The sequence below is a fragment of the Bubalus kerabau genome, chromosome 3 (assembly GCF_029407905.1).
Source record: "Bubalus kerabau isolate K-KA32 ecotype Philippines breed swamp buffalo chromosome 3, PCC_UOA_SB_1v2, whole genome shotgun sequence".
In the NCBI taxonomy this organism is placed as follows: Eukaryota; Metazoa; Chordata; class Mammalia; order Artiodactyla; family Bovidae; genus Bubalus; species Bubalus kerabau.
In genome coordinates this window covers 23,358,461-23,372,368 of record NC_073626.1, presented here as the reverse complement: position 1 = coordinate 23,372,368, position 13,908 = coordinate 23,358,461, and the positions used below count along the sequence as shown (strand labels likewise).

Below are 13,908 nucleotides of genomic sequence, written 5' to 3'. Positions count from 1 at the left end.
GTCCATGGGGTCACAAAGAATCAGACACAACTGAGTGACTAACAATTTCACTTTGACATATTACTGATATATATTGATATAATAATATAGATAATATATAAACTGAAATCTAGCAGTTAAAGAGGGTTCTAGAAACTAGTTCTAATTTCTATTTAGTGCTCTTTACACTATAGCATAACATACTGTGCAATGGCCTTGGTGTTAACTGACTTGGTGTTTATCAGTGTGGTGGTGGAGAGTGTGGTTTTTTTTTTCCCCAAAACACTTGTTTATGGGATTATTCCTAATGCCATGAACACTTCAGGAACTCTTTACATCCTTATATCTTAGACTATAAATGAAAGGATTGAGAGTGGGGGTTACCAGGGCATACATGATAGCAGCACCCAGCTCCCCAGAGGCATGAGAAGCTGACAGGGACTTCAGGTAGGTGGCAAAGAACGAGCTATATGAAAGGATGACCATGGAGAGGTGGGAGCTGCATGTGGCCAGGGCTTTCTTTTTGCCCTGTGCTGAGGGGACCTAAGCTACAACAAGGAAAATATGGGCATAGGAGCTTACGATGCAGAGGAGAGGGCTGATTCCTAAGAGTCCTGTCAGAACCATCATCAGGTCCTCATTGAGGTGGGTATCAGAGCAGGAAAACCTTTAGAGTGGGCTGAAATCTCCCCAAAGTGGGGAATTTTGAGATTAGTATAGAATGATAGTTGGGTTAGCATCAAGGTTTGGATCAAAAAGTCAGAATGGGCCACTCCCCATGACCCACCCACCAGCAGCCCACATCTGTAAGGAGTCATTAGGCATGGGTAGTGCAGAGGATGGCAGATGGCAGCATAGTGGCTGATCGCTGTGGCCGTCAAAAACAGACTGTCCATTAGCAAAAAGTGCAAAAAAATTTAATTGGGCCAGACACTCAGAGAAGATCAATCCGCTGCTGGTCCACAGTGCCTCTAGCGTTTTGGGGGCTGTGGTGGTAGTGAAGCAGAGGTCGACCAGGGAGAGCTGGCTGAGGAAGTACATGGGAGTGTGGAAGTGGATGTCAACAACAATAGCCAGCAGCGGTGGTGAGTTTCCTAAGAGACTCAGCAAGTAGAGGGCCAGGAAGAGACCAAAGAGGAGTTGTGGTTTGTCTGGGTCACTGGACAGTCCTGAGAGGACAAAGGGTTCTTGCTGTGGTTCATTTCTGGTCTTGGGCTACAAGAAAAGAATCAGCATAAAGAGGATTCACTCAGTTAGCTGCTGCTGCTGCTGCTAAATCACTTCAGTCGTGTCCGACTCTGTGCAACCCCATAGATGGCAGCCCACCAGGCTCCCCCGTCCCTGGGATTCTCTGACAAGAACACTGGAGTGGGTTGCCATTTCCTTCTCCAATGCATGAAAGTAAAAAGTGAAAGTGAAGCTGCTCAACCGTGTCCGACTCTTAGCGACCCCATGGACTGCAGCCTACCAGGCTCCTCTGTCCATAGGATTTTCCAGGCAAGAGTACTGGAGTGGGATGCCATTGCCTTCTCCCACTCAGTTAGCTGCAGATGGATAAAACCTTGGATCCTTTCTCTTGGCAATAGGTTTTACTTATACTACCAATGGGAAGAATGGATAAACAAAATAACAGTGGGGGAAGACAAGAAGTGTACCTCACAAAAGATGGTCAAATTAAGGAGACAGCAAGGTAAGAGAATGAGAGAAACAACAGAGATTCCCTGGAGGTATTAAAGTGTAAAGAGTTTTCTAATGATACTTTGTATAATTGGTGATTTAACTACTTGCTTGTTAATCTGTTTTCCTCACAGGATCATGAATCTTTTAAGGCAGAGGCTGTGTTTCAGTATCTAGCTTAATGCCTGATACATAGAAGGGGCTCAATAAATACCTACCCACCTACACATTCAGTATCCTCCTAACTGTTTTCACAAGGCTCAAGCCCCATCCAATACATTCTCCATACTATGGTCTTTTCAAAAAAGAAGATCTCATCATGTCACTTCATTGTTTAAAAAGTGAGTCTCTACATACAAATGGGAAATAGGTGCATGAAAAGATGCTCAGTATTGCTAATTATTAAAGAAATGCAAATCAAAACTACAATGAGGTACCACCTTACTTGAGTAAGAATGCCCACCATTAAAAAGTCTACAAGGGAGGAGCTAAGATGGCAGAGGAATAGGACGGGGAGACCACTTTCTCCCCCACAAATTCATCAAAAGAACTTTCAAACGCCGAGTAAATTCCACAAAACAACTTCTGAAAGCCAGCAGAGGCCATCAGGTACCCAGAAAAGCAGCCCATTGTCTGCTGGTAGGAAAAAATATAAAAGACAAGAAAAGAGACAAAAGAGGGAGGGATAGAACTCTGTCCCTGGAAGGGAGTCTTAAAAAGCCCATTGTCTGCTGGTAGGATAAAATATAAAAGACAAAAAAAGAGACAAAAGAGGGAGGGATAGAACTCTGTCCCTGGAAGGGAGTCTTAAAAAGAGAGAAGTTTCCAGGGAGGAGCCAAGATGGCAGAGGAGTAGGACGGGGAGAACACTTTATCCCCCACAAATTCATCAAAAGAGCATTTAAACATTGAGTAAATTCCACAAAACAACTTCTGAATGCCAGCAGAGGATATCAGGCACCCAGAAAAGCAACCCAACTCTTCGAAAGGAGGTAGGAAAAAATATAAAAGACAAAAAAAGAGACAAAAGAGGGAGGGACGGAGTTCCATCCCGGGAAGGGAGTCTTAAAAAGAGAGAAGTTTCCAAACACCAGGAAACCTTCTCACTGCTGAATCTGTGCCGAGCTTTGGAAGCACAGAGGGCAACATAACATGGAGAAAAAATAAATAAACAATTAAAACTCGCAGATTGCAAGCCCTACGGTAACTCCCCCAGCGGAGAAGCAGTGCAGACGCCTGCACACGCCATTAGCAAGCGGGGGCTGGGCAGGGAGGCACGGCGTGGGCTGTATTGCTTAGAGTAAGAATCTGGCCTAAATACCCTGAGCGCTATCTAAGCGAAATAATTTGGGATAGGAAACCAGACTGTGGGATATCTACCACGCGAAAAGCCAGCCCTAACCTAAGACACTGCCAGGCCTGCGCACGGAACAAAGGACTGAACAGAGATAGCCAGCTGCAGACCTTCTTCCTCCGGTGACAGGCAGCCAGAGCTGGAAGGGGGCGATTGCAGCCCCAGAGAGACATTATCTATAAAACTGTAAGCAGGCTTCTGTGCTAACTAAAACTTCTTGGGGGTCTGGACTGTCAACATCTGCCTGAGAAGGTGCGCCGGTTTTACACCCAGATAACCGAGTGGCGGGAGGCGGTAAGTCGCAGCATTGGCGCTCGCCTAACACCTCATCACCTGAGCTGCTCGGACCTGGAAAGAGCACAAAACGCAGGCCCAACCGAGTCTGCACCTCTGAGGACTACCCAAGTGCCTGAACCTGAGCGGCTTGGACCTGGGAGGTGCATGCTGCCCAGGGCCGTCCTCGGATTGTTCCCGGTGGAACAACCTAGAGCCCGAGCAGTGTGGGCAGGGAGGCTACATGCGCTGTGAGCGGGGGCAGACCCAGTGTGGCTGAGGCACTGCGAGCGCATGCCAATGTTATTTGTTTTCAGCATCCCTCCCTCCCTCCCCACAGCGCGACTGAACAAGTGAACCTAAAAAAAAAATAAAAAATAAAAAAAAGTGTCCTCCACCGTCCCCTTTGTGTCAGGACGGAAACCAGACACTGAAGAGACCAGCAAACAGAAGAAGCTATAACAGAGGGAAACGCCTTGAAAGCTACAGGCAATAGATTAAAACCCTGTGGTTACTACGGACTACATAGGAAGGGGCCTATAGATCTTGAGAAATATAAGTCGGACCAAGGAACTAGCCAAAAATGAACTGAACCCACAATACTCACAACAAAACCAGAGAAAGTCCTAGATATAATTTTACTATTTTTACGATCATTCTTTCTTTCTTTTTTTAATTTTTTTAAAAAAATTTTAAGTCCTCTATTGTTCCTTTAACTTTCACTTTTATAGCCTATTACTTTGCAAAAAAAAAAAAGACCCTATTTTTTTCTTCTTCAGCAAACTTCATATATATATATATATTTAATAATTTTTTGACCTTGTTTTTTTTTTTTTTTTCTTCTTTTCTTTAACATTGTACTTTTGAAATTCCAAACTCTACTCTAGATTTTTAATTTTAGCTTTTTGGTATATGTTATCAATTTTGTACCTATAGTTTTTTTTATAATTTCTGTGACTTTTTTTTCCCTCTGTTTCTTTATCTTCTTCTTTTATATAACATTGTATATCTGAAATTCCAAACTCTACTCTAGATTTTTAATTTATGCTTTTTGGTATTTGATATCAATTTTGTACCTGTATTTTCTTTATAATTTTTGCAACATTGTTTGTTTTTGTTTGTTTGTTTGTTTTCTCTCTTTATTTTTCTTCTTTTTCTTCTTCTTTTTTTAACATTGTATTTTTGAAATTCCAAACTATACTCTAGATTTTTAATTTTTGCTGTTTGGTATTAGTTATCAATTTTGTACCTGTATTTTCTTTATAATTTTCGTGACCTTGCTTGTTTTTCTTTGTTCGTTTTTTTCTCTCTTTCTTTTCCTTCTTCTTTTCTTTAACATCGTATTCTTGAAATTCCAAACTCTACTCTAGATTTTTAATTTTTGCTTTTATGTATTTGTTACCAATTTTGTACCTTTAAGAACCCAATCTTCAGGACCCATTTTTCACTATGGAGCGAGATTACTGGCTTGACTGCTCTCTCTCCCTTTGGACTCTCCTTTTTCTCCACCAGGTCGCCTGTGTCTCCTCCCTAACCCCTCTCTACTCTACCTCTCTTGAATTTCTGTGTGTTCCAGACGGTGGAGAACACTTAGGGAACTGATTACTGGCTGGATCTGTCTCCCTCCTTTTCATTCCCCCCTTTTATCCTTCTGGCTACCTCTGTCTCCTTCCTCCTTCTCTTCTCTGTATAACTCCGTGAACATCTCTGAGCGGTCCAGTTGTGGAGTGCGCATAAGGAAGTGACTACTGGCTAGCCCACTCTCTCCACTACTGATTCCACCTCATCTCATTTGGGTCACCTCTAACTCCCTCTTCCCTCTTCTCTTCTCCATGTAACGCTGTGAACCTCTCTGAGTGACCCTCACAGTAGAGAAACTTTTCATGTTTAACGTAGATGTTTTATCAATGGTGCTGTATAGAAGGAGAAGTTTTGAAACTACTGTAAAAATAAGACCGATAACTGGAAGCAGGAGGCTTAAGTCCAAACCCTGACTCCAGAGAACTCCTGACTCCAGGGAACATTAATTGACAGGAGCTCATCAAACACCTCCATACCTGCACTGAAACCAAGCACCACACAAGGGCCAACAAGTTCCAGGGAAAGACATACCAAGCAAATTCTCCAGCAACAAAGGAACACAGCCCTGAGCTTCAAGATACAGGCTGCCCAAAGTCACCCCAAAACCATAGACATCTCATAACTCATTACTGGACACTTCATTGCACTCCAGAGAGAAGAAATACAGCTCCACCCACCAGAACACCGACACAAGCTTCCCTAACCAGGAAACCTTGACAAGCCACCTGTACAAACCCACACACAGTGAGGAAATGCCACAATAAAGAGAACTCCACAAACTGCCAGAATACAGAAAGGACACCCCAAACTCAGCAATTTAAACAAGATGAAGAGACAGAGGAATACCCAGCAGATAAAGGAACAGGATAAATGCCCACCAAACCAAACAAAAGAGGAAGAGATAGGGAATCTACCTGATAAAGAATTCCGAATAATGATAGTGAAACTGATCCAAAATCTTGAAATCAAAATGGAATCATAGATAAATAGCCTGGAGGCAAGGATTGAGAAGATGCAAGAAAGGTTTAACAAGGACCTAGAAGAAATAAAAAAGAGTCAATATATAATGAATAATGCAATAAATGAAATTAAAAACACTCTGGAGGCAACAAATAGTAGAATAACAGAGGCAGAAGATAGGATTAGTGAATTAGAAGATAGAATGGTAGAAATAAATGAATCAGGGAGGGTAAAAGAAAAACGAATTAAAAGAAATGAGGACAATCTCAGAGACCTCCAGGACAATATTAAATGCTACAACATTCGAATCATAGGGGTCCCAGAAGAAGAAGACAAAAAGAAAGACCATGAGAAAATACTTGAGGAGATAATAGTTGAAAACTTCCCTAAAATGGGGAAGGAAATAATCACCCAAGTCCAAGAAACCCAGAGAGTCCCAAACAGGATAAACCCAAGGCGAAACACCCCAAAACACATATTAATCCAATTAACAAAGATCAAACACAAAGAACAAATATTAAAAGCAGTAAGGGAAAAACAACAAATAACACACAAGGGAATTCCCATAAGGATAACAGCTGATCTTTCAATAGAAACTCTTCAAGCCAGGAGGGAATGGCAAGACATACTTAAAGTGATGAAAGAAAATAACCTACAGCCCAGATTATTCTACCCAGCATGGATCTCATTCAAGTATGAAGGAGAAATCAAAAGCTTTACAGACAAGCAAAAGCTGAGAGAATTCAGCACCACCAAACCAGCTCTCCAACAAATACTAAAGGATATTCTCTAGACAGGAAACACATAAACGGTGTATAAATTCGAACCCAAAACAATAAAGTAAATGGCAATGGGATCATACTTATCAGTAATTACCGTAAACGTAAATGGGTTGAATGCCCCAACCAAAAGACAAAGACTGGCTGAATGCATACAAAAACAAGACCCCTACATATGATGTCTACAAGACACCCACCTCAAAACAGGGGACACATACAGACTGAAAGTGAAGGGCTGGAAAAAGATTTTCCATGCAAATAGGGACCAAAAGAAAGCAGGAGTAGCAATACTCATATCAGATAAAATAGACTTTAAAACAAAGGCGGTGAGAAGAGACAAAGATGGTCACTACATAATGATCAAAGATCAATCCAAGAAGAAGATATAACAATTATAAATATATATGTACCCAACACGGGAGCACCGCAATATGCAAGACAAATGCTAACAAGTATGAAAGGAGAAATTAACAATAACACAATAATAGTGGGAGACTTTAATACCCCACTCACACCTATGGATAGATCAACTAAACAGAAAATTAACAAGGAAACACAAACTTTAAATGATACAATAGACCAGTTAACCTAATTGATATCTATAGGACATTTCATCCCAAAACAATGAATTTCACCTTCTTCTCAAGCGCACATGGAACCTTCTCCAGGATAGATCACATCCTGGGCCATAAAGCTAGCTAGTAAATTCAAAAAAATAGAAATCATTTCAAGCATCTTTTCTGACCACAGTGCAGTAAGATTAGATCTCAATTACAGACGAAAAACTATTAAAAAATCCAACATATGGAGGCTGAACAACACGCTGCTGAATAACCAACAAATCACAGAAGAAATCAAAAAAGAAATCAAAATTTGCAAAGAAACGAATGAAAATGAAAACACAACAACCCAAAACCTGTGGGACACGGTAAAAGCAGTCCTAAGGGGAAAGTTCATAGCAATACAGGCACATTTCAAGAAACAAGAAAAAAGTCAAATAAATAACCTAACTTTACACCTAAAGCAACTAGAAAAGGAAGAAATGAAGAACCCCAGGGTTAGTAGAAGGAAAGAAATCTTAAAAATTAGGGCAGAAATAAATGCAAAAGAAACAAAAGAGACCATAGCAAAAATCAACAAAGCCAAAAGCTGGTTCTTTGAAAGGATAAATAAAATTGACAAACCGTTAACCAGACTCATCAAGAAACAAAGGGAGAAAAATCAAATCAATAAAATTAGAAATGAAAATGGAGAAATCACAACAGACAACACAGAAATACAAAGGATCATAAGAGACTACTATCAACAATTATATGCCAATAAAATGGACAATGTGGAAGAAATGGACAAATTCTTAGAAAAGTACAACTTTCCAAAACTCGACCAGGAAGAAATAGAAAATCTTAATAGACCCATCACAAGCACGGAAATTGAAACTGTAATCAAAAATCTTCCAGCAAACAAAAGCCCAGGTCCAGACGGCTTCACAGCTGAATTCTACAAAAAATTTAGAGAAGAGCTAACACCTATCCTACTCAAACTCTTCCAGAAAATTGCAGAGGAAGGTAAACTTCCAAACTCATTCTATGAGGCCACCATCACCCTAATACCAAAACCTGACAAAGATCCCACAAAAAAAAAGAAAACTACAGGCCAATATCACTGATGAACATAGATACAATCCTTAACAAAATTCTAGCTATCAGAATCCAACAACACATTAAAAAGATCATACACCATGACCAAGTGGGCTTTATCCCAGGGAGGCAAGGATTCTTCTATATCCGCAAATCAATCAATGTAATACACCACATTAACAAAGTGAAAAATAAAAACCATATGATTATCTCAATAGATGCAGAGAAAGCCTTTGACAAAATTCAACATCCATTTATGATAAAATCTCTCCAGAAAGCAGGAATAGAAGGAACATACCTCAACATAATAAAAGCTATATATGACAAACCCACAGCAAACATTATCCTCAGTGGTGAAAAACTGAAAGCATTTCCTCTAAAGTCAGGAACAAGACAAGGGTGCGCACTTTCACCATTACTATTCAACATAGTTTTGGAAGTTTTGGCCACAGCAAACAGAGCAAAAAAAGAAATAAAAGGAATCCAAATTGGAAAAGAAGAAGTAAAACTCTCACTATTTGCAGATGACATGATCCTCTACATAGAAAACCCTAAAGACTCCACCAGAAAATTACTAGAACTAATCAATGACTATAGTAAAGTTGCAGGATATAAAATCAACACCCAGAAATCCCTTGCATTCCTGTACACTAATAATGAGAAAACAGAAAGAGAAATTAAGGAAACAATTCCATTCACCATTGCAACGGAAAGAATAAAATACTTAGGAATATATCTACCTAAAGAAACGAAAGACCTATATATAGAAAACTATAAAACACTGGTGAAAGAAATCAAAGAGGACACTAACAGATGGAGAAATATACCATGTTCATGGATTGGAAGAATCAATATAGTGAAAATGAGTATACCACCCAAAGCAATCTATAGATTCAATGCAATCCCTATCAAGCTACCAACAGTATTCTTCACAGAGCTAGAACAAATAATTTCACAATTTGTATGGAAACACAAAAAACCTTGAATAGTCAAAGCGATCTTGAGGAAGAAGAATGGAACTGGAGGAATCAACCTACCTGACTTCAGGCTCTACTACAAAGCCACAGTTATCAAGACAGTATGGTACTGGCACAAAGACAGAAATATAGATCAAAATAGAAAGCCCAGAGATAAATCCATGCACCTATGGACACCTTATCCTTGACAAATAGGCAAGAACATACAATGGATTAAAGACAATCTCTTTAAAAAGTGGTCTGGGAAAACTGGTCAACCACTTGTAAAAGAACGAAACTAGAACAGTCTCTAACACCATACACAAAAATAAACTCAAAATGGATTAAAGGTCTCAACGTAAGACCAGAAGGTATAAAACTCCTAGAGGAGAACATAGGCAAAACACTCTCCGACATACATCACAGCAGGATCCTCTATGACCCACATCCCAGAATATTGGAAATAAAAGCAAAAATAAACAAAGGGGACCTAATTTAAATTAAAAGCTTCTGTGTAACAAAGGAAAGTATAAGCAAGATGAAAAGACAGCCTTCAAAATGGGAGAAAATAATAGCAAATGAAGCAACTGACAAACAACTAATCTCAAAAATATAGAAGCAACTCCTACAGCTCAATTCCAGAAAAATAAATGACCCAGTCAAAAAATGGGCCAAAGAACTAAATAGACATTTCTCCAAAGAAGACATTCAGATGGCTGACAAACACAGGAAAAGATGCTCAATATCACTCATTATCAGAGAAATGCAAATCAAAACCACTATGAGGTACCATTTCACACCAGTCAGAATGGCTGCGATCCAAAAGTCTACAAGCAATAAATGCTGGAGAGGGTGTGGAGAAAAGGGAACCCTCTTACACTGTTGGTGGGAATGCAAACTAGTACAGCCACTATGGAGAACAGTGTGGAGCTTCCTTGCAAAACTGGAAGTAGAACTTCCTTATGATCCAGCAATCCCACTGCTGGGCATACACACCGAGGAAACCAGAATTGAAAGAAACATGTGTAACCCAATGTTCATCACAGCACTGTTTATAATAGCCGGAAGCATCCTAGATGTCCATCAGCAGATGAATGGATAAGAAAGCAGTGGTACATATACACAATGGAGTATTACTCAGCCATTAAAAAGAATACATTTGAATCAGTTCTAATGAGGTGGATGAAACTGGAGCCTATTATACAGAGTGAAGTAAGCCAGAAAGAAAAAACACCAAAACAGTATAGTAATGCATGTATATGGAATTTAGAAAGATGGTAACAATAACCCTTTATACGAGACAGCAAAAGAGACACTGATGTATAGAATAGTCTTTTGCACTCTGTGGGAGAGGGAGAGGGTGGGATGATTTGGGAGAATGGCATTGAAACATGTAAAATATCATGTATGAAACATATCTACTGGTGCCTCTTTACCAAGAACTTCTGCATCTGCATCCTCGAATCAATGAGATAAGATTTTCCATTACTCAGCAGTATTCATTCTCCTTTTCTCAATTATAGTATAAATTCCTGGGAGTAGGGACCATGCATGAGTGCATGCATGCTAAGTTGCTCGGTCATGTCTGACTCTTTGTAATCCTATGGATTGTAGCCTGCCAGGCTCCTCTGTCCATGGGATTCTCCAGGCAAGAATGTAGTGGGTTGCCATGCCCTCTTCCAGGAGGTCTCCTGACCTAGAGATTGAAGATACAGTATATCTTCTGCATTTGCAGGCAGGTTCTTTACTACTAGTGCCCCCTGGGAAGCCCAGTAGAGATGATGGTTCTTTAAAATATTTTAAGCACTACCTAAGACATGAGTATATGGTTGTTTCCAAAGATTATTGTTCAGTTGCTGCTGCTGCTAAGTCGCTTCAGTCGTGTCCGACTCTGTGGGACCCTGTAGACGGTGGCCAACCAGGCTCCCCTGTCCCTGGGATTCTCCAGGCAAGAACACTGGAGTGGGTTGCCATTTTCTTCTCCAATGCATGAAAGGGAAAAGTGAAAGTGAAGTCACTCAGTCGTGTCCGACTCTTCGCGACCCCATGGTCTGCAGCCTACCAGGCTCCTCCGTCCATGGGATTTTCCAGGCAAGAGTACTGGAGTGGGGTGCCATTGCCTTCTCCATATTGTTCAGTAGTTGCTCTCAAAACATGAGGACATCTATGTATTTCTCATGTGTGAGTAGAGGAGAAAATGCCCTTTGTGTCAACTACAGTGAAGAGATGAGCTATAACTCTGCTTCTTGGAAATAGTCAATTACACCTGAATAAAAGTTTTATTTGTGTCTGTTAATAATGAGTTGTGTAAGGTAGATGATCTTCAACATTTTTTGCAGTCTGTGGCATCTATAATCAAAGTCTTATAAGGAATCTTGTAATAGGCACAGTTACATTTTCTTTTCCACTGATAGTATCATTTCTCCCTTGTTTCTAACAAACTTTAAATGTTCCAATGTTAACTGACTCAGGATAAAGAGACTTAACACTTTCCTTCTTCAAGCCAAGCATTTAAAAATATGTGAGAACAGAGATTCTGAAATCTTAGCATGCTTAAGTATCATTTGCTGAGTCAGTGAAGTCCCAGATTCCTGGGATCCACCCAGAGGTTCTGATTTAAGAGGTCTGAGGCGGAACATGAAAATTTGCTTTTCTATCATTTTTCAACATCACATGATGTGGATGTCATTAATGTGCTGTGTAGAATTCAAATATAGCAAAATACATTCTTTTATAATCTGTATTACTCTTTTTTTGCTTTCATTTTCTCTATCCTTTTTTACTGAGAACTGAAAGATTTCCCACTTTTACAAGATTAAGTCTTCCTATACTCCTTTATTTCTTTCAGTTCAGTCACTCAGTTGTGTCCCACTCTTTGGGACCCCATGGACTGTAGCATGCCAGGCTCCTCTGTTCATGGGATTTTCCAGGCAAGAATACTGGAATGGGTTGCCATTTCCTTCTCCACTTATCATTTTAGAATATTACTTCTTCAGCTGAGACAGGGCCGTAATTCTCACATTTCAAATCTCTCAGGTTGTGCCTTCTTGACTGTTACTGAATAGTCTCACTGTTATTATATCCAACTCTAGGTTTATATTATATCCACCTCTCAATTATAGTATAAATGAGAGGATTATACTATTATATATATGTATATATATTTAAAACTCTACAGAATATATGGTTTACCTTAGGTCTCAAGACAAGTGTGGCTTAATACTGAAATTACCTAAATACTGTTTCAACACCTCAAAGTAATGAGGGTTTTCTATCCATCTTTAAAATTTTGGCCTCAGATAGAACATACCCTAAACCTGGTGAGTTCCCGTAGCCTTCTCCAGATGATGGCCCACTTCTCTGATTTTAGAGCAAAGTCTTCAAAAAGCTCAGTGTCTCCACTACTCATTGCCAATTACTTTCAAACTGTTTGCCTTTAATCTTCTCTTGAATTGACTTTAAACTTTTGCCTTTACCATTCCACTGAATTCACTCTTGTCAATATCAAAGTTCAATTCTCAGTCTTTAAATTACTTGACCTCTCAGTAACACTTAACAACTTGATCCTTTTTTTCTTACCTCGAACACTTAAAACAAAAACAAAAAAACCTTGCTTTCAGAATACCCACCAAGCTCTCACTTTCCAGTGCAGACTTGTTTTCAGTCTCCTTGGCTGCCTGCTGCTCTTCCTTCTTCTTATTCACTTTTGTACCTCTCCTCTTTTCTGTCTTTTGTGCTTCATATATCTATAAACACATAGCTCTCTAATTATACCTTTAATTTCAACTTATTTTTCCAACTCTAGACATATATTTTAATTTCCAACTAAACATTTCTACAATAGCACTTTTACCATTTAAGATATGTTCTTTCAGTTGGTTTGATTTATATACTGCCTTGGAAACAGATACACAAATCAAAAGAGACTTTCTATGTTATGTAGCCCACCAAGTACAGTACTTGAACTCTCTATGGTCCACTTTGAAAGCTGATCCCATTACTTCATTTGCCACATGACATCTTCAACCCTTGCCTCTGGTTTCTCTAACCTTTACTCTGTAAGTGATGCCCTTAGAAGTATTCATTCTGGATGCTTGGGGCTGGTACACTGGAATGACCCAGTTGGATGGTGTAGGGAGGGAGGAGGGAGGAGGGTTCAGGATGTGGAGCACATGTATACCTGTGGCGGATTCGTTTTGATGTTTGGCAAAACTAATACAGTGTTTGAGGATTAAAAATAAAATTAAAAAAAAAATAAAATAAAAAAAAAGAAATATTCATTCTATCCAATGTTATTGGTAGGTGGATGGGAAATAACAAAGAATTTTAGGGCCTCGGAATACTCTGATGTACCAGCTAAAGGCAATGCATTTAGGAGCTGAGCATTATCAATCTTCATTTCTCTTGGGACCAGAAAGAGTTTGGCCTCAAAAGAAATCTTTCTGGCCTTAGAGACTCAGTTCCCAAAGTTACTCATTAGTGAAAAACCTAGAGGAATTTTCTGTTGAGATAGTTTCCTATAGATAGGGCTGAGGATGAAAATTAACAATTAAACAGAAGCCTAACATTGATTTGGAAGTAACTTAGAAAAATTACTTAAAATGCAAAACTTCTACTATTCACTGCTCTGTCTCCTTATGTAAGGATAACTTGAAGAGACTGATATACAGCTACAATATATCATATGTGTTCTTTTATTTTTAGTGCTCTGA

General features: G+C 39.5%; 1 pseudogene; it reads right to left on the bottom strand.

Annotated features, from left to right (window-relative positions):
• Positions 1-300: 300 nt before the first annotated feature.
• Positions 301-12,605, bottom strand: LOC129647182 (olfactory receptor 1361-like; annotated as a pseudogene).
• Positions 12,606-13,908: the final 1,303 nt, after the last annotated feature.